Here is a 21,275-nt window from a genome sequence, read left to right as displayed (position 1 = left end):
TCACAAACTCTTTTCTCTGACCCAGAACAAAGAACATGTATTATTTGTTGAAACCAACAGAGGTTGGAATCAACCTTCTAAATCCTTAAAAGCTGAAAGCAACATTTATAGAAATCAGTTTATAAACCATGTTTATTTGTTCAGTTGGAATTTGTTAGAGCCAGTAACTTAGTTCTTGTAAGTTTTACTTAAATTTCACCTTAGATATACTCTGGAGAATTTAAGTCCTTCACCAAGTGATTTTCCTGTGCTGTTCAATAAAAGAGCCAACAGAGTCCTTTGATAGAGACAGACACACAAAAGAAATCACAGACAGAGTCACCCACAAAGTTATGGGGCAAAAAGTGTAATACAACTTTCAGGCAGGCACAAAATCATACAACATGCAGTGAACCAAAGACACAAGGAAAATGGAGATTTCAAATTAGGACGTTTGATTAAATGACACCAAAGGGAAGTGGTTTTATTTCTTTCCTAAATGAGACACTTATAAATTATTGGTGACTGTGAGTTAATAACTAATGTGTCTAATCCACACAGAATCTGATATATAAATGTAGGAAAAATATGTTGCATTCCTTGCTACTTTTAGTCTACTGCTGTTGTAAGTAGTCTTTGCTCCTAGTTCTGATGGAAAGCCAAAAGGCTGAATCTAATGGTGATCTGCAACTGAAAGATTCGTTCATCAAATGCCAAGAAAGGGAAAGTATACCATGTGTATGAGTAAAATGCATACAAACTTACTGCCACTCAGCTATGCCAGTCCTGACCCAGTTTCATGCCAACGATTTCATCTTTACACATGATGGATGGATTAACTTTTCATATTTTTAATCTCTCACAGTAGGGACTAAACCATAGCGAAATGAAACCATGTGGGCATAATTCATCCATATCCCGACCAAAGTAACTATTTTCATTACTTTCCTGGTCATTTGAAGGACTTTTCCGTAGTCTCTGTAAAGCAAATCAGAGAAGAGAAGTGCTCAGATTGAGGTAAAAAGGAGAATTAAAAAAATAAAAGCTCAGAAAATTGGACATTGAACTACCTGAGGACCCAGCTATACCTCTCTTGGGCATATACCCAAAAGATGCTCCAACACATAACAAAGACACGTGCTCCACTATGTTCATAGCAGCCTTATTTATAATAGTCAGAAGCTGAAAAGAACCCAGATGCCCTTCAACAGAGGAATGGATACAGAAAATGTGGTACATCTACACAATGGAATATTACTCAGCTATCAAAAACAATGCCTTTATGAAATTCATAGGCAAATGGATGGAACTGGAAAATATCATCCTGAGTGAGGTAACCCAACCACAAAAAAAAAAAAAAAACACACACACATGGTATGCACTCATTGATAAGTGGCTATTAGCCCAAATGCTTGAATTACGCTAGATGCACAGAACACATGAAACTCAAGAAGGATGACCAAAATGCAAATGTTTCACTCCTTCTTTAAAAGGAGAACAAGAATACCCTTGGCAGGGAATAGGGAGGCAAAGTTTAGAACAGAGGCAGTAGGAACACCCATTCAGAGCCTGCCCCACATGTGGCCCATACATATACAGCCACCCAATTAGACAAGAAGGATGAAGCAAAGAAGTGCAGGCTGACAGGAGCCGGATGTAGATCGCTCCTGAGAGACACAGCCAGAATACAGCAAATACAGAGGCGAATGCCAGAAGCAAACCACTGAACTGACTGCCAAGACTGAACCCCCAGTGAATGTGATTGTTGGGGGGAGGGTGGTAATGGGGGGAGGATGGGGAGGGGAACACCCATAAGGAACGGGAGGGGGAGGGGTTAGGGGGATGCTGGCCTGGAAACCGGGAAGGGGAATCACAATCGAAATGTAAATAAGAAATACTCAAGTTCATAATGATAAAAAAAATAAAAGCAGTAAGAATGCAACTATATAAATCAGTGTTAATATTTACTCAGTTATAATTGAACAATACAATGTATAAAATAATTCCTAGACATATGATTATTACACACTCCTAGACTTTGAAAGCATTGGTGATTAAGAGAACTATCCCACATAGAGGAAATAATATCTAAAGAAAATAAGATGCCATATGTCTGTAATTATAATAAATGATTATTCTGGGAAAAAATACCTCTACCATGTGCCTTACATATCTTAGGTGAATTTTGAAATTCTAAAGTTCAATTATGTCTCCAACCAATATCTAACTCGACAAAATAATATGCATCTGTTATTGCAAAAATAGAACCGATGGGCTAAGCCTAATTGCCTAGTAATTAATCATACTGGACAAGTTTGAAACTGAATCAGAGCTTCCCATGCATTTAACATTGCTAGGATTTGTTGAAAAGGATTATCCAGGAAAAATAACATCTCTTTGTGAGTTGAAGTATTCCTCCTATTAATTAAGTAAGAATTATATAAATAAATTATTCTTTATAAAATTTACTTAGTATCTGTTTAGGCAAATAAATCATAATTTCATTTAACTACACATTAAATCTGTAATGTTCATTCTTTTAGAACAAAGACATAAGTAGCCAGATCAAAAGAAGAGTCAAAGATAAATTTTAAAGTTACATTTGTAACTAAATGACAGACAAATGACAAATTGAACCTTTTATATTGTCTTAATGTGACAATGTGACATGACAAGACAGTTCCTACATTTTTTTTTTCTAAGACCATTTCAAGTCAACAAAAATTTGATTTCCTTGATGGAAAATTACCCACCTCTGTTCTAGGAATCCAAATTTAAAATGGCCCTTTAAGTCCTCTTAGCTTCTGCTAAACTGCCTGTTTCTGCAAACCTCTGCTTCCCAGCTAATCACTTATCTTAGCTTCTATTAAACTCTCTGCTTTTGCATAAACTCTCTGTAGGGTGAGATACTTTTTAAAACTCCTTTCTCTAAATGAGCAGACTACACTTAGATCCTGAACACCTGCATTGTAGTCCCAGGCAGCTGGGATGAAAGTTATCAATTAGCTATTAACTTTATCTGAGTGAGTGGTTATTTCTAGGGATTCTTCATAATGTAAATATTTAACATGGCAGCAGCTCTCTGCTCCCAGACCCGGTGAGAGAGAGACCCAACCGCCTGGTCAGGTGGGCACTCCTGAGACTGCAGAGCAGAAGAGACCACCAACACTGCTCACCCCTGCCCACATCCCTGGCCCAAGAGGAAACTGTATAAGGCCTCTGGGCTCCCATGGGGGAGGGCCCAGGAGCGGCAGGACCCCTGCCTGAGACACCGCCGGAACCTGAAGGAAACAGACCAGATAAATAGTTCTCTGCACCCAAATCCCATGGGAGGGAGAGCTAAACCTTCAGAGAGGCAGACAAGCCTGGGAAACCAGAAGAGACTGCTCTCTGCACACACATCTCGGACGCCAGAGGAAAAAGCCAAAGACCATCTGGAACCCTGGTGCACTGAAGATCCCGGAAGGGGCGGCACAGGTCTTCCTGGTTGCTGCCGCTGCAGAGAGCCCCTGGGCAGCACCACACGAGCGAACTTGAGCCTCAGGACCACAGGTAAGACCAAATTTTCTGCTGCAAGAAAGCTGCCTGGTGAACTCAAGACACAGGCCCACAGGAACAGCTGAAGACCCGTAGAGAGGAAAAACTACACGCCCGAAAGCAGAACACTCTGTCCCCATAACTGACTGAAAGAGAGGAAAACAGGTCTACAGCACTCCTGACACACAGGCTTATAGGACGGTCTAGCCACTGTCAGAAATAGCAGAACAAAGTAACACTAGAGATTATCTGATGGCGAGAGGCAAGCGCAGGAACCCAAGCAACAGAAACCAAGACTACATGGCACCATCGGAGCCCAATTCTCCCATCAAAACAAACATGGAATATCCAAACACACCAGAAAAGCAAGATCTAGTTTCAAAATCATTTTTGATCATGATGCTGGAGGACTTCAAGAAAGACGAGAAGAACTCCCTTAGAGAACAAGTAGAAGCCTACAGAGAGGAATCGCAAAAATGCCTGAAAGAATTCCAGGAAAACATAAATAAACAAGCAGAAGCCCATAGAGAGGAGACAGAAAAATCCCTGAAAGAATTCCAGGAAAACACAATCAAACAGTTGAAGGAATTGAGGATGGAAATAGAAGCAATCAAGAAAGAACACATGGAAACAGCCCTGGATATAGAAAACCAAAAGAAGAGACAAGGAGCTGTAGATACAAGCTTCACCAACAGAATACAAGAGATGGAAGAGAGAATCTCAGGAGCAGAAGATTCCATAGAGATCATTCTCAACTGTCAAGGATAATGTAAAGCAGAAAAAGCTACTGGTGCAAAACATACAGGAAATCCAGGACTCAATGAGAAGATCAAACCTAAGGATAATAGGTATAGAAGAGAGTGAAGACTCCCAGCTCAAAGGACCAGTAAATATCTTCAACAAAATCATAGAAGAAAACTTCCCTAACCTAAAAAAAGAGATACCCATAGACATACAAGAAGCCTACAGAACTCCAAATAGATTGGACCAGAAAAGAAACACCTCCCGTCACATAATAGTCAAAACACCAAACGCACAAAATAAAGAAAGAATATTAAAAGCAGTAAGAGAAAAAGGTCAAGTAACATATAAAGGCAGACTTATCAGAATCACACCAGACTTCTCGCCAGAAACTATGAAGGCCAGAAGATCCTGGACTGATGTCATACAGACCCTAAGAGAACACAAATGCCAGCCCAGGTTACTGTATCCAGCAAAACTCTCAATTAACATTGATGGAGAAACCAAGATATTCCATGACAAAACCAAATTTACACAATATCTTTCTACAAATCCAGCACTACAAAGGATAATAAATGGTAAAGCCCAACATAAGGAGGCAAGCTATACCCTAGAAGAAGCAAGAAACTAATCGTCTTGGCAACAAAACAAAGAGAATGAAAGCACACAAACATAACCTCACATCCAAATATGAATATAAAGGGAAACAATAATCACTATTCCTTAATATCTCTCAATATCAATGGCCTCAACTCCCCAATAAAAAGACATAGATTAACAAACTGGATACGCAACGAGGACCCTGCATTCTGCTGCTACAGGAAACACACCTCAGAGACAAAGACAGTCACTACCTCAGAGTGAAAGGCTGGAAAACAACTTTCCAAGCAAATGGTCAGAAGAAGCAAGCTGGAGTAGCCATTCTAATATCAAATAAAACCTATTTCCAACTAAAAGTCATCAAAAAAGATAAGGAAGGACACTTCATATTCATCAAAGGAAAAATCCACCAAGATGAACTCTCAATCCTAAATATCTATGCCCCAAATACAAGGGCACCTACATACGTAAAAGAAACCTTACTAAAGCTCAAAACACACATTGCACCTCACACAATAATAGTGGGAGATTTCAACACCCCACTCTCTTCAATGGACAGATCATGGAAACAGAAATTAAACAGTGATGTCGACAGACTAAGAGAAGTCATGAGCCAAATGGACTTAACGGATATTTATAGAACATTCTATCCTAAAGCAAAAGGATATACCTTCTTCTCAGCTCCTCATGGTACTTTCTCCAAAATTGACCATATAATTGGTCAAAAAACGGGCCTCAACAGGTACAGAAAGATAGAAATAATCCCATGCGTGCTATCATACCACCACGGCCTAAAACTGGTCTTCAATAACAATAAGGGAAGAATGCCCACATATACGTGGAAATTGAACAATGCTCTACTCAATGATAACCTGGTCAAGGAAGAAATAAAGAAAGAAATTAAAAACTTTTTAGAATTTAATGAAAATGAAGATACAACATACTCAAACTTATGGGACACAATGAAAGCTGTGCTAAGAGGAAAACTCATAGCGCTGAGTGCCTGCAGAAAGAAACAGGAAAGAGCATATGTCAGCAGCTTGACAGCACACCTAAAAGCTCTAGAACAAAAAGAAGCAAATACACCCAGGAGGAGTAGAAGGCAGGAAATAATCAAACTCAGAGCTGAAATCAACCAAGTAGAAACAAAAAGGACCATAGAAAGAATCAACAGAACCAAAAGTTGGTTCTTTGAGAAAATCAACAAGATAGATAAACCCTTAGCCAGACTAACGAGAGGACACAGAGAGTGCGTCCAAATTAACAAAATCAGAAACAAAAAGGGAGACATAACTACGGATTCAGAGGAAATTCAAAAAATCATCAGATCTTACTATAAAAACCTATATTCAACAAAATTTGAAAATCTTCAGGAAATGGACAATTTCCTAGACAGATACCAGGTATCGAAGTTAAATCAGGAACAGATAAACCAGTTAAACAACCCCATAACTCCTAAAAAAATAGAAGCAGTCATTAAAGGTCTCCCAACCAAAAAGAGCCCAGGTCCAGACGGGTTTAGTGCAGAATTCTATCAAACCTTCATAGAAGACCTCATACCAATATTATCCAAACTATTCCACAAAATTGAAACAGATGGAGCCCTACCGAATTCCTTCTATGAAGCCACAATTACTCTTATACCTAAACCACACAAAGACACAACAAAAAAAGAGAACTTCAGACCAATTTCCCTTATGAATATCGACGCAAAAATACTCAATAAAATTCTGGCAAACCGAATTCAAGAGCACATCAAAACAATCATCCACCATGATCAAGTAGGCTTCATCCCAGGCATGCAGGGATGGTTTAATATACGGAAAACCATCAACGTGATCCATTATATAAACAAACTGAAAGAACAGAACCACATGATCCTTTCATTAGATGCTGATAAAGCATTTGACAAAATTCAACACCCCTTCATGATAAAAGTCCGGGAAAGAATAGGAATTCAAGGCCCATACCTAAACATAGTAAAAGCCATATACAGCAAACCAGTTGCTAACATTAAACTAAATGGAGAGAAACTTGAAGCAATCCCACTAAAATCAGGGACTAGACAAGGCTGCCCACTCTCTCCCTACTTATTCAATATAGTTCTTGAAGTTCTAGCCAGAGCAATCAGACAACAAAAGGAGATCAAAGGGATACAGATCGGAAAAGAAGAGGTCAAAATATCACTATTTGCAGATGACATGATAGTATATTTAAGTGATCCCAAAAGTTCCACCAGAGAACTACTAAAGCTGATAAACAACTTCAGCAAAGTGGCTGGGTATAAAATTAACTCAAATAAATCAGTTGCCTTCCTGTATACAAAAGAGAAACAAGCCGAGAAAGAAATTAGGGAAACGACACCCTTCATAATAGACCCAAATAATATAAAGTACCTCGGTGTGACTTTAACCAAGCAAGTAAAAGATCTGTACAATAAGAACTTTAAGACACTGAGGAAAGAAATTGAAGAAGACCTCAGAAGATGGAAAGATCTCCCATGCTCATGGATTGGCAGGATTAATATAGTAAAAATGGCCATTTTACCAAAAGCAATCTACAGATTCAATGCAATCCCCATCAAAATACCAATCCAATTCTTCAAAGAGTTAGACAGAACAATTTGCAAATTCATCTGGAATAACAAAAAACCCAGGATAGCTAAAGCTATCCTCAACAATAAAAGGACTTCAGGGGGAATCACTATCCCTGAACTCAAGCAGTATTACAGAGCAATAGTGATAAAAACTGTATGGTATTGGTACAGAGACAGACAGATAGACCAATGGAATAGAGTTGAAGACCCAGAAATGAACCCACACACCTATGGTCACTTGATTTTTGACAAAGGAGCCAAAACCATCCAATGAAAAAAGATAGCATTTTCAGCAAATGGTGCTGGTTCAACTGGAGAGCAACATGTAGAAGAATGCAGATCGATCCATGCTTATCACCCTGTACAAAGCTTAAGTCCAAGTGGATCAAGGACCTCCGCATCAAACCAGACACACTCAAACTAATAGAAGAAAAACTAGGGAAACATCTGGAACACATGGGCACTGGAAAAAATTTCCTGAACAAAACACCAATGGCTTATGCTCTAAGATCAAGAATCGACAAATGGGATCTCATAAAACTGCAAAGCTTCTGTAAGGCAAAGGACACTGTGGTTAGGACAAAACGGCAACCAACACATTGGGAAAAGATCTTTACCAATCCTACAACAGATAGAGGCCTTATATCCAAAATATACAAAGAACTCAAGAAGTTAGACCGCAGGGAAACAAATAAGCCTATTAAAAAATGGGGCTCAGAGCTAAACAAAGAATTCACAGCTGAGGAATGCCGAATGGCTGAGAAACACCTAAAGAAATGTTCAACATCTTTAGTCATAAGGGAAATGCAAATCAAAACAACCCTGAGATTTCACCTCACACCAGTGCGATTGGCTAAGATCAAAAACTCAGGTGACAGCAGATGCTGGCGAGGATGTGGAGAAAGAGGAACACTCCTCCATTGTTGGTGGGATTGCAGACTGGTACAACCATTCTGGAAATCAGTCTGGAGGTTCCTCAGAAAATTGGACATTGAACTGCCTAAGGGTCCAGCTATACCTCTCTTGGGCATATACCCAAAAGATGCCTCAACATATAAAAGAGACACGTGCTCCACTATGTTCATCGCAGCCTTATTTATAATAGCCAGAAAATGGAAAGAACCCAGATGCCCTTCAACAGAGGAATGGATACAGAAAATGTGGTACATCTACACAATGGAATATTACTCAGCTATCAAAAACAACGAGTTTATGAAATTCGTAGGCAAATGGTTGGAACTGGAAAATATCATCCTGAGTGAGCTAACCCAATCACAGAAAGACATACATGGTATGCACTCATTGATAAGTGGCTATTAGCCCAAATGCTTGAATTACCCTAGATCCCTAGAACAAACGAAACTCAAGACGGATGATCAAAATGTGAATGCTTCACTCCTTCTTTAAATGAGGAAAAAGAATACCCTTGGCAGGGAAGGGAGAGGCAAAGATTAAAACAGAGACTTAAGGAACACCCTTTCAGAGCCTGCCCCACATGTGGCCCATACATATACAGCCACCCAATTAGACAAGATGGATGAAGCAAAGAAGTGCAGACCGACAGGAGCCGGATGTAGATCGCTCCTGAGAGACACAGCCAGAATACAGCAAATACAGAGGCGAATGCCAGCAGCAAACCACTGAACTGAGAATAGGTCCTCTATTGAAGGAATCAGAGAATGAACTGGAAGAGCTTGAAGGGGCTCGAGACCCCAAAAGTACAACAATGCCAAGCAACCAGAGCTTCCAGGGACTAAGCCACTACCTAAAGACTATACATGGACTGACCCTGGACTCTGACCCCATAGGTAGCAATGAATATCCTAGTAAGAGCACCAGTGGAAGGGGAAGCCCTGGGTCCTGCTAAGACTGAACCCCCAGTGAACTAGTCTATGGGGGGAGGGCGGCAATGGGGGGAGGGTTGGGAGGGGAACACCCATAAGGAAGGGGAGGGGGGAGGGGGATGTTTGCCCGGAAACCGGGAAAGGGAATAACACTCGAAATGTATATAAGAAATACTCAAGTTAATAAAAAAAAATATTTAACATAAAAAATAATGTGTCAATTATGTTTTCTTTCTCTGAAAATTTTGGCAATTTTAATAATATAATACAAAATAATAAGTAAAAGCATGTTTTCTTATCAAGTTAACCCCCCTCCAAAAAAATAATAGAAGAAAACACCTGAGACATTTTCGTAAACTCATCTTCTACCCTGCTCTTTTTCATTAAAATGCTCTCCCTGTGATTTCAACACCCTTTTCATGTTTTTCTCCTTTGTTATCCTGTAGTTTCCGCTACATACCTACTGACTCTTTGTGTACTGACTCTCCTAAATTTTGCAAAGTACCAACAACTGGAGGTTCAACTAAAGAAGAAAAGTTAACTAATACAGTAACATGTACCATAGGATCAATTTAATATAAGAGTCATCCTGTCTCCCTTGAACATAAAATAGAGAATAAAATACTGACTGGTTTTAAACAAATAGAAAGGCTAACAGAAATATAAAATATAAGGTTTTTATATACATTGAAGTGTGATTCCCAATAAAAGACAAATATTTGAGAATTAAATTGAAGAATTAAATTTCAAAAAGAGCCGCCCCCTCCCCTTCCTTCACTCCCTGAGGATGGGTCATCCCCCTGCCCAGTGAGATGAATCATCCCACCCCACATTGCTGAGTGGCTAGATGGCACGTACTCTTTGCTGATGTAATCCCGCTCCAAAAGTAACTGTGCACCATTTGAACTAGCCAATCATGTGTAACCTCGAGAAATTCCTTGGCTTCTCCTATATAAACCCATGCCTGCAGAGGCTCGTCTGCTCCTCCTCTATCTCCTGCGTGAGATGTGGTGTCGGCCCGAGATCTCGTTAATAAAGCTGCCTCTTGTTATTACATCAAGATCGGCTTCTCGAGTTTCCTGGGGCACGCCGCCATCCCGAGACTGGAGCGAGAGTCTCCCCAATTTGGGGTTCTTTCATTTGTTCTTTCAAAATGATTATCTGAAATCTGAGAATGAAGAGGAAACAGCTCTAGGTAGGAGAGGACAAATCAACTAGAATGGTAAGGGCTCAGAGAGAGAGAGAGAGACAGAGAGAGAGAGAGACAGAGAGAGAGAGAGACAGAGAGAGAAGTGGAGAGATGTGGCTACAGAAAGATACAAAGTTCATTGTTTAGACATATTGCATATGTGTGGATTTATTATTTTTAAGAAGCAGGATAAAAGAAACGAATATAATTATTGAGTTTCCATGATAATTTCCACAGCAAAATATGTATTTCGATAAAATGTATTAAGTTAATTCTACAGTTAAGAGTGTATATTGCTTCTACAGAGGACTAGTATTTAGTTTAAGCACCTACATGGTGTCTCACAATCATCCAATAATCCGTACCTGTACTTCCAGTATTGGTAAATAGAACACATTGTTTCTCTCTTCACAGGCAGGAAGAACACATGTTTTATACATACATGCCTGCAGGCAGAACACCGATCCATACACAAAAAGTGAATACATACATCTAAAAGAATAAATGAATGTAAAAATAAAACTTTTTTAGGTGAGGGGGAATCTTTGTTAACACATTCAAGCACATGTTCAAAACTTAGCAACATCACCTTTGTTGAAGTAGTATTTTAGCTAAATCTTCCTCTACCCTCTGAATTTAAATGATAGTGTCCATTTGGCACTTGGATATCAAAGAGAGAGATGCAACGAATAAAGAAAAGGGAAGAGAAGATGGGAGGAAAAAGAAAGGAAAGAAAGAAGAAAGGAAAGAAAGAAGGGAGGAAGGGAAAAGAAAGATCAAAAGGGGATAAAGTAGGAGGTAGATGTTTGTGCAGAATTTTATGAGAAATCTGCAAACCTCTACCAGAATAGTCAACTTTTTAGTTGCCTTGCGAGCCCTGCTGTTTAAATTTGGCTTTCCTCTTGAGTACCAGGTCTTAGCTCTCCTTAGAGCACTTACTTGAGAAAGCTTTCTCAGAATCTTTGAAATGTAAATCTTTCTCCAGCACCTTTTAAGGTTTACAGCCGGAGACTCTCTCTAAGAGCTGTAGGCCGCCCCTTTGAAATGGAATCAACAGAAAAGAAAGGGGCCTACCCGTATCCTTTCCTGCAGACAGAGGAGTCAGACTGGGAACTGGAATTAGCAAACAAAAGCAGCACTGCACCTCCCTATGCTGAAGGCCTCTTGCTCTACCACTTTTAACCCTTACCAGGGCAGAAACTTTCCCTACTGTGGTTTCATGGTAGTTAAAGTCTGTCAAGTCTTTATGAACTATTAGCGTGAATACAGTTTTCCTTTGACATTAGCATCAGAGAATACAAAATCATTCCACAAAAATTTACTGTATTTTCTTGTTGTTCTTATTTTGAGAACTGTGTTTTTGAGACAAACTTTCTGTCTGTATCCCAGGCTGGCATTGCAATTCTCTGTCCTCCTGCCCGGGTCTCCTTATTCCAGAAATTGGAAGAATGTATTAAATAAATACAAATTATTAGAAATACAAATGAAATATGACCATTACTTCATGCAATATTGTTTCCCATGATAAATTTTATGATTGGGACACCAGTAGTGATATATCTATATCTATATCTATATCTCAGTATGTCAGATAAAATTTTGAGAAATATTATTTATAGTTCAAATATTTAAGGTTGCTAAGATTACATTTCTCCCCAGTAGTCATTAAGATTTTAGAACATGCCAAGTTCTTATTTTGGTTACTATTTACTATAAGAAGACTTGTTGCATGGAGACCTATGGCATGTTCCTAAGCAGAGTTTGAAATGACTGTGACTAGATTCTGATGAAGTTGGCAGGAAGTCGAATTCTTATCACATGGTCATTATGTTGCTGAGGATCGCTTTGTCAAACAATCCAAACATAGGGTTTAAATCCGACTTTAAATCTAACTTTAGTACTGAGAGAGAGAGAGAGAGAGAGAGAGAGAGAGAGAGAGAGAGAGAGAGAGAGAGAGACTTTTTCAGTCTTTGAATGTAGCAGCAATTTACAGACCAGTACCAAATCCTTACATTTAAATATTAAGAGAGTAAACGAATAAGAAAATGAACTGTAAAAAAGAAAAGATAAGCAAAAACTCTGAGAGAACACATAAATTAAATATAACGGGACACAAAAGAACAGCAATGAATACATAATGCAAAGGCCTTTCAGTAACGTACATATTTACGTTATGGTATTTCAATTATATGTACTTGCTTTAGAGTATTAGAGTCTTCTAATCTTCCTAAACATGAGTGGTAAAACACACCGCATTTAAGATAAATATTCCATATCTCTTAATGTATACAGAGTATACAGAGTAGGTATAGAAACCTTCTGCAGCATTTTATATTTATAATTTTCACTATTAGTTGATTGACTGATCAAACTGTTAATGTAGATTATGTTTGGGTCACTCATATTTTTCTAAGAGAAGGTCATGTATTGCTCCAGGTGTTGTATCTATGCAGCCAACTGCCCACTGACATTCTGGCTAACACTCCTAAGCCCATGGTGCCTACTGTGCGTCCCTGGCAACAACTTCTAAAACTCAATTGGAAAAATATTTTGACACTTCCTCAAGTATTCCAGCAAACTGAGATTATGTATTGTCACTGTGAATTCAATTATTAATTGATCAATCCCTACTCTCTAAAATAACTGGTGGTTTAGGATTTTCTTTGCCTCCAAGGAAATTAAATGCAAATCTGTGCCAGTCCCCTGTTAATAACAACTCCTTGAAGAAGAGTGCTAGAGTACAAATGGGAAGCCCTGCAGCAGTCCGGGTTAACTGTAACTCAGTTCCATTCTATTTTATTTTCTTAATAACCCAATGTATAAAACTTTCTTGATTTTTCTCTCTCTCTGAATTTTCGTCCTTAAAATGAGTATAAGATTCAAAATAAAACCTCAAAGAACTTAACACAGATTCAAATTAGAGTTCCGGCTTCTTCCTTTTCACATAGGTTTATAGAGGATAGGTTTTTGAAATCCTAGTGTCAGAATAAATACCAGTGTCTCAACTGCTTGCCACTTAAAGTTTAGAAGTAATTCTCTCAAACAGGTAAAGCCATTCCTTGAAATTTTCAAATAAAAAGAAAAGCCTCTATTCTCAACCTTTTCACTGTGGGCACTGAATATTCAGAAACAAATCTTGAAAAGAAAAAGCTTAAGGTGGTTTTAATCTAATTTATAAAGTGTTGTAAGCATGTATACTATGTTTCTATATCAAATCTCAATTTTTTTCCTCTGTATGTCCATTGATGTGTTTATGAATACAGATAAATAGAGGGGAGATATGTTTTAAGCATATGTGGTGAGGTCCCATGCTGAGGCATCCCTTCCCCCTGAGGAGCAAGCCACAGGACGGTATACTATAGAATAGAGTTTATTCAGGGCATGCGCAGGGGAGTTAAGAGGGTAATAGAGGCAGAGAAAGGCAGAGAGAGGGATTAGAAAAGTAGAGGCTGGCCATGAGCATGTGGAAGGGGCAGGGGGGCGGAGGATGGGGAAAGAGTGGAAGCAAGAAGGCAAGAGCAAGAGAAAGAGGAAGGGCAAGGAGCCCCTTTTATAGTGAGCCAGGCACACCACAGTTGCCAAGTAACTGTGGGGCAGAGCTGAGACAAAATGCCCACACCAACCATTCTTTCTTTTCATCTAAAAGAAAGGGCTAACGAAAAATTCCGAATTTTAAGAAAAAGTCAAAATCATGAATCCTGGTATATTAAATTTATTGAAAAAGAATAATAATATTTCTTTGCAATAAATTTAAAATGTTGCCAACAAGTTGAAAGCAATGAATTTGTTGGAATGTAGACAGCCTTCTCAACAGTGATGAAAAAATGGATACACATACAAAGACTGATGTTTTTTTATTCACGCAAAGATTCACTTAAATGGATCAGTGATCTTAAAATATGAACTCAGACATTTAAATTCCTAAGAAAAAATGTACTGAGGTATCTGAAAAGGAATGCAATAGCACAATAAATAACCTTAACACTTAAAACCAACAGAAGATGCTACATGAAATTAAAACTCCGCACAGCAAAATCCAAACAAAAAAACAAATATAATAGCAGAAAAGGCTCCATAGTGAAAAACAGCATATATAAATGCTGTTATATGTTAAAAGTGATAAAATGATTGCCAACTGTATATTATGTAGGTAGTTAATGTCCAGATGATACGTGAAAAAACCTGAAACACATAAATACTCCTAAAGTGACAAAAAAATTGCAGTCAATAACTGGACTAATAAATAAAATGAACACTTAAAATATAAATACAAATGAAAAACTAAGAGATATTTGAAACAAATCTGGTATGGTAGAACACACCTGTAATCTCAGAACTTGAAAGGTAAAGGTAGAGCATTCAGAATTCAATGTCCATTCCTCTGTTGAAGGACATATGGGTTCTTTCCAGCTTCGGGCTATTATAAATAAGGCTACTATGAACATAGTGGAGCATGTGTCCTTGTTATACGATATATTATATCTTTTGGGTATATGCTAAGGAGTGGTATAGAGGGACCCTCAGGTAGTACTATGTCTAATTTTCTGAGGAACCTCCAGACTGATTTCCAGAGTGGTTGTACCAGTCTGCAATCCCACCAACAATGGAGGAGTGTTCCTCTTTCTCAATATCCTCGCCAGCATCTGCTGTCACCTGAGTTTTTGATCTTAGACATTTTAATTGGTGTGAGGTAGAATCTCAGCATTGTTTTGATTTGCATTTCCCGGATGATTAAGGATGTTGAACATTTCTTTAGATGCTTCTCTCACATTCTATATTCCTCAGCTGTGAATTCTTTGTTTAGTTCTGTACCCATTTTAATAGGGTTATTTGGCTCTCTAGAGTCTAACTTCTTGAGTTCTTTCTATATTTTGGATATTAGCCCTCTATCAGATGTAGGATTGTTAAAGATCTTTTCCCAATCTGTTGGTTGCTGTTTTGTCCTAAAGAGTGTCCATTGGCTTACAGAAGCTTAGCAATTTTGTGAATTCCCATTTGTAGCTTCTTGATCTTAGAGCATAAGCTATTGGGGTTTTGTTCAGGAAATTTTCCCCAGTGCCCATGTATTTGAGACTCTTTCTGATACTTTCTCTTCTATTAGTTTCAGTGTATTATGTGGAGGTCATTGGTCCACTAGGACTTGAGCTTTGTACAGGGCGAAAAGAATGGCTCAATTTGCATTCTTCTACATGCTAACCTTCAGCTGAACCAGCACCATCTATTGAAAATGCTATCTTTTCACCACTGGATGGTTTTAGCTCCTTAGTCAAAGATCAAGTGACCATAGGTGTGAGGTTCATTTAAGGGTTTTCAGTTCTATTCCATCGATATACCTGCCTGTCTCTGTACCAGTACCATGCAGTTTTTGGAGTGCTACTCAGCTATTAAAAACAATGACTTCGGGGAGGGCGGAAAAAAAAACAATGACTTCATGAAATTATTAGGTAAATGTATGGAACTAGAAAATATCATCTTGAGTGAGATAACCTAACCATAAAGAACACACATGTTATGCACTCACTGATAAGTAGATATTAGCCCCAAAGCTCAGAATACCCAAGAAATAATTCACAGACCATATGAAGCTCAAGAAGAAGGAAGACCAAAATGTGTTTGCTTCAGTCCATTTTAGAAGGGGAAACAATATACTCATGGGAGGAAATACAGGGAGAAAGAGTAGAGCAGCAACTGAAGGAAAGGCCATCCAGAGCCTGTCCCACATGGTGATCCATCCCATGTGCAACCACCAAACCCAGTCACTATTGCTGATGCAAAGAGGTGCTTATTGACAGGTTCCTGATATGAATGTTCCCAGAGAGGGTATTCCAGAGCCTTACTGATACAGATGAGGATGCTTACAACTAACCATTGAACTGAGAATGGGGACCTCAATGGTGGAGTTAGAGAAAGGACTGAAAGAGCTGAAGGAGTTTGTAACCCCATAGGAAGACCAACAATAACAACCAACCTGACTCCCCAGAATTTCTAGGGACTAAACCACCAACCAAATAGTACACATGGAGGGACCCATGGCTCCAGCTGCATATGTAGCAAAGGATAGCATTGTCTGCATCAATAGGAGGAGAATCCCTTGGATATATAAATACGTTTTTCCCCAGTGTAGGGGAATGGCAGTGTTTTGAGTTGGGAGTGGGTGGGTGGGAGGGGGAGCATCCTCACAGAAGCAGGGAGAAGGTGTATGGGAGAGGGGGGGAACTGGGAAAGGGGATAGCACTTGAAATGTAAATACACAAAATTTTATATATATATATTATAATAAATAGTAGAAAATATAGGATGCAACAAAAAAGAAAAAAGAAAAAAAAAAGAATTCAAGGTTAAGTTTGCGATTCTATCAGCAAAGGATGGAATTTCCCCACATGCTCCCCAGCATGTGATGCTCCTTGAGTTTTTTATCTTCGCCATTCTCACTTCTTTTTTTTTTTTTTTTTTTTTTTTTCTTTTTTTTCCGGAGCTGGGGACCGAACCCAGGGCCTTGCGCTCGCTAGGCAAGCGCTCTACCACTGAGCTAAATCCCCAACCCCTTCCATTCTCACTTCTGTAAGGTAAAATCTCATGGTTGTTTTGATTTACATTTCCTTGATGACTAAGGGCTCTGAACATTTCTTTAAGTGTTTCTTAGCCATTTGACATTCTGTTGTAAATTCCCTTTTTAGCTCTGTACCCCATTTTAAAAATTGGGTTATTTCATTTTTTTGGAGATTAACTACTTGAGTTGTTTATATATTTTAGATATTAGCTCTCTATCAGCTGTAGGGTTAATGAAGATTTTTTTCTTAATCTCTACTTTGCCAATTTGTCCTATTGACAGTGTCTTTTGCCTTACAGAGGCATTTCAGTTTCATGAGGTCCCATTTGTCAATTTTTGAACTTAGAGCCTGAGCCATTGGTATTCTGTTCAGGAAATTTCCATCTGTGTCAGTTGAGGTGGGATTGCAAACTGATTCAGCCACTCTGGATATCAATCTGGCAGTTAGTTCCTTAGGAAATTGGAAATAGTTCCAACTGGAGACCCAGCTATACTAGTTCTGGACATATACCCAAATTGTACTATGCTATATCACAAGGATATCTTTTCTGCTATGTTCACAGAAGCATTATTTGTAATAGCTAGAATCTGGAAACAACCCAGATGTCCCTCAAACAAAGAATGGATACAGAAAATGTGAGTCATTTACACAGTGGAGTACTATTCAGCTATTAAAAACAAGGACATCATGAATTGTGCAGGCAAATGGATGCAACTATAAAATATCATTCTGAGTTAGGTAACTAGATTCAAAAGGGCATGCATGGTATGTACTCACTTATAAGTGGATATTAGCCCAAAAAAGTAGAGAATACTTAGGATACAACCCCCACAGACTGAAAGAAATTTAATAAGCAGGAATGCCAAAGTAAGGATGCATCAATCCCACTTAGATGGGAAAAGAAAATAATCACAGGAAGCAAAGGGATGGAGGACCTGGATGAGAGAGGGAAGGAGGAGGGGAAAAGGGGAACAAGGTCAAGAATGAGAGTGGGGATAGGAGAGAAGCCAAGAGGGCCAGGGGAATAAATAGAGATATGCAGCCTAGTAGGGAGGGATTGTGTAGCAGGTAGGGGAACACTCTAGAAATTACCAGAGACTGGGGAGGTGAGAGACTCTCAGGACTCAATGAGACTGACCATAGACAAAATCCCCAACAGTGGGGAGAAGAAACTTAAAGAGTCTACCTCCAGTAGACAAACCGAACCTCAAGTGGAGGGATGGGGTTATCAACATACAGTAAACTTTTGATCCAGAATTGTTCCCCTGTAGGGGAACTATAGGGGCAAAAATTGAGAAGAGGCTGAAGGAAAGGCAGTCCAGTGCCTAACCCAAGTTAGGATCCATCTCATTGGGAGTGGGGGGTGACCAAGGCCTGACATTTTTACTAATTCTGTGATGTGCATACAGACAGGAATCTAGCAGCATGGCTGGGCCCTACTAGTAGCTGAGACAGATGCAGATACTTGCAATCAACTTAAGTGAGAGACCCCTATGGCTGAAATAAGGGAATTTGACTCCATAAGAAGACCACCAATCTCAACTAACCTGGTCTCCTGGGAGCTCCCAAAGATTAAGCACAGGCTGATCACAGGTACCATGCTCATATATAGCAGAGACCTGCCTGGTCTGGCCTCAGTGGGAGATGTGCCTAATCCTGGAGACTTCATGCCCCAGGGAAGAGGAATGCAGAGGTCTGGAGGTGAGTTAAGAGGTTAAGAGGGGAGCTGCGGCGGTCCGACTGCGAGAGCAGCGCAGCGGCGGCGGCGCGGGGCTGCAGTGGGCGTCCCGCGGCCGGCCGAGACCATGGCTGGAGGCAAAGCTGGAAAAGACAGCGGGAAGGCCAAGGCTAAGGCAGTGTCTCGCTCACAGAGAGCTGGGCTCCAGTTTCCTGTGGGCTGCATCCACAGACACTTGAAGACTCGCACCACAAGCCATGGACCATGGACGGTGGGCGCCACTGCTGCTGTGTACAGTGCTGCAATTCTGGAGTACCTCACAGCTGAGGTGTTGGAGTTGGCAGGTAATGCTTCTAAAGATCTCAAAGTAAAGCGCATCACCCCACGTCACTTACAGCTTGCAATCCGAGGTGACGAAGAGTTGGATTCACTGATCAAGGCTACCATAGCCGGGGGCGGTGTGATTCCGCACATCCACAAGTCTCTGATCGGAAAGAAGGGGCAGCAGAAAACTGCTTAGGACGTGAGTCACTGACCTGCTGTCCTCACTGTGTGTGACTGGGCAGAAGGTACCAGTTGGTGTGTGGGAAAGCATAGACAATTGCTGTAGACAGAAGACACATTTGTATGTTTTTAGACTCTCGAAGTTTGATAAACTCCTTTCCCTGTGGTCAGTCATGTGTTGACTGGCCAGGTCTCTCCCTTGTGTTTTATACAAAAATAGAATTGATAAACATTTTTTACAAAAGGAAAAAAAAAGAGGTTAAGAGGGGAAACCCTCTCAGAAGCAGGGGGAGGATGAATAGGATGAAGAACTGTGGGAAGGGGGAACTGGAAGGAGCAGTGGCTGGAATGTAAATAAAATAAAACAAAATAAAAAAAGAAATCCAGGTCCTTTTCTCCACTATCAAGGTAGTTCTAACTTGGGCTATACAATACCCTTCTCAAACAAACATAGTAACAACAACAACAAAAACAAAATATAAAAGTTATATTCATCCTCATCTTTGGCCATCAGAGAACTGCATCTTAAAATTAAATTTCCATTGCTAGTAAGATTGAACATTATTATCATAAAAACTAATAGTAAAGATATATGGGATGATACACTGTTATTCACGGCTGATATAATTAACATCTTATCTGGTACATTGTTGTAGTTTTGGTCTAAATGCTCCTTGTATTACATTAATCAGGTCCTGAAATTACACAAGAATCTGCATGTAAGAAATTGAGGTAACCCTGCCCCGACTTGTTTTGATCGGTAAATAAAGTTATCTGTGGCCAATGACTGGGCAGGGAGACAGAAGCAAGACTTTTAGGATTCTCAGGCAAGGGAGTGAGGATGAAGCAAGGAGGAGGAAAGCCATTATTTCTGGAAAGGAAGAGAGACACCAGACCTGAGAGTTTCAGGAGACAAACAGCATAGCAGTCATGTAGGTGTCATGGATTGCAGCTGAAGAGGGCCACAGGTTTGGGTTTAGGGGTGCAAAGATGGAATATAGGATTAGTAAGTAACTCATTCAGGAACGTGGGGGTTGGGGTTAGTCACCCACATGGAGGTTAGAAAGTAGCCTAGTCATTGAGTTGTTTGAGGCATATAAATATATAAAGTCTGTGTGCTTGTATTTCATTGGGAACCTAGAACATTGGGGTGGATAGAGAAATGTGTGCCTCCATCACTGGATTTGATTTGAGTAGGATTAATTGGGTTCAACTACAGTAGAGATTCTCTAAAAACCAGTACAGAGATTTGTTTTGTGTTTTTCAAATAACTACAAGCTCACCATCATCACCATCTAAGCTCATAGTTCTCCTGTTGTGGTCATTGTCATGCAACTACTTGAGCTGTGAAGCTATGACAGTCATCCTATGACCATCAAGTATCAATGTAGAATAGAATCAGAGAATTAGAATGTAGAAGTTGGCAGATTGGTAGAATGTTTGACTTTAAAGTACCTGAGCACCGAATAATGTTACCAAGATGTTGGACAATGGCTGTTCCAGCCTAACCCATTAAAACAGTACCAATCAAAGAAACAAACTAGTAAGAGAACTACTAATCAGGATTACCTAATTCATCGAGTTGCTCTCCTCCACTTTGTATTTCTCTTGTCCAAAGGTTTCTTTTTACAAAGCAGAAACTACAATGGGCAAAGTAGACAGGGATTCTGAAGCCATTGAAACAGGAAAGGGAGAACAGACCTCATCATAAAGAAGTAGTTATGTTTCTGAGAAAGATACCCAAAGGTATATGTGTGGTCAAAAATCAGAGAAAGGACTGGAAGAGCTTGAAGGGGCTGGAGACCCCATATGAACAACAATGCCAACCAACCAGAGCTTCCAGGGACTAAGCCACTACCCAAAGAATATATATGGACTGACTCTGTGCTCCAACCTCATAGGTAGCAATGAATAGCCTAGTAAGAGCACCAGTGGAAGAGGAAGCCATTGGTCCTGCCAAGACTGAACCCCCAGTGAAGGTGATTGTTGGGGGGAGGATAGGGAGTGGAAGCCCATATAAAAGGGGAGGGAGAGGGATTAGGGGGATGTTGGCCTG

The 21,275-nt window shown here is 39.7% G+C and overlaps 1 long non-coding RNA gene and 1 pseudogene across 2 annotated transcripts; one reads left to right on the top strand and one right to left on the bottom strand.

The window, feature by feature from the left end:
- Positions 1–808: 808 nt before the first annotated feature.
- Positions 809–20,563, bottom strand: LOC147999906 (uncharacterized). The gene is made up of 3 exons (XR_015642731.1): positions 20,503–20,563; positions 10,852–10,978; positions 809–957 (listed from the first exon to the last, which is right to left on the bottom strand). It is a non-coding gene; the product is annotated as an uncharacterized LOC147999906 (long non-coding RNA).
- H2az2l3 (H2A.Z histone variant 2 like 3) lies at positions 18,788–19,449 on the top strand (annotated as a pseudogene). The gene has a single exon (XR_015642730.1). The product of XR_015642730.1 is annotated as a H2A.Z histone variant 2 like 3 (transcript).
- Positions 20,564–21,275: the final 712 nt, after the last annotated feature.

Source organism: Rattus norvegicus, chromosome 18, assembly GCF_021556685.1.
Source record: "Rattus norvegicus strain SHRSP/BbbUtx chromosome 18, alternate assembly SHRSP_T2T, whole genome shotgun sequence".
Lineage (NCBI taxonomy): Eukaryota > Metazoa > Chordata > Mammalia > Rodentia > Muridae > Rattus > Rattus norvegicus.
The sequence above is the reverse complement of the archived record's forward strand: the minus strand, read 5'-3'. Positions and strand labels throughout refer to the sequence as shown.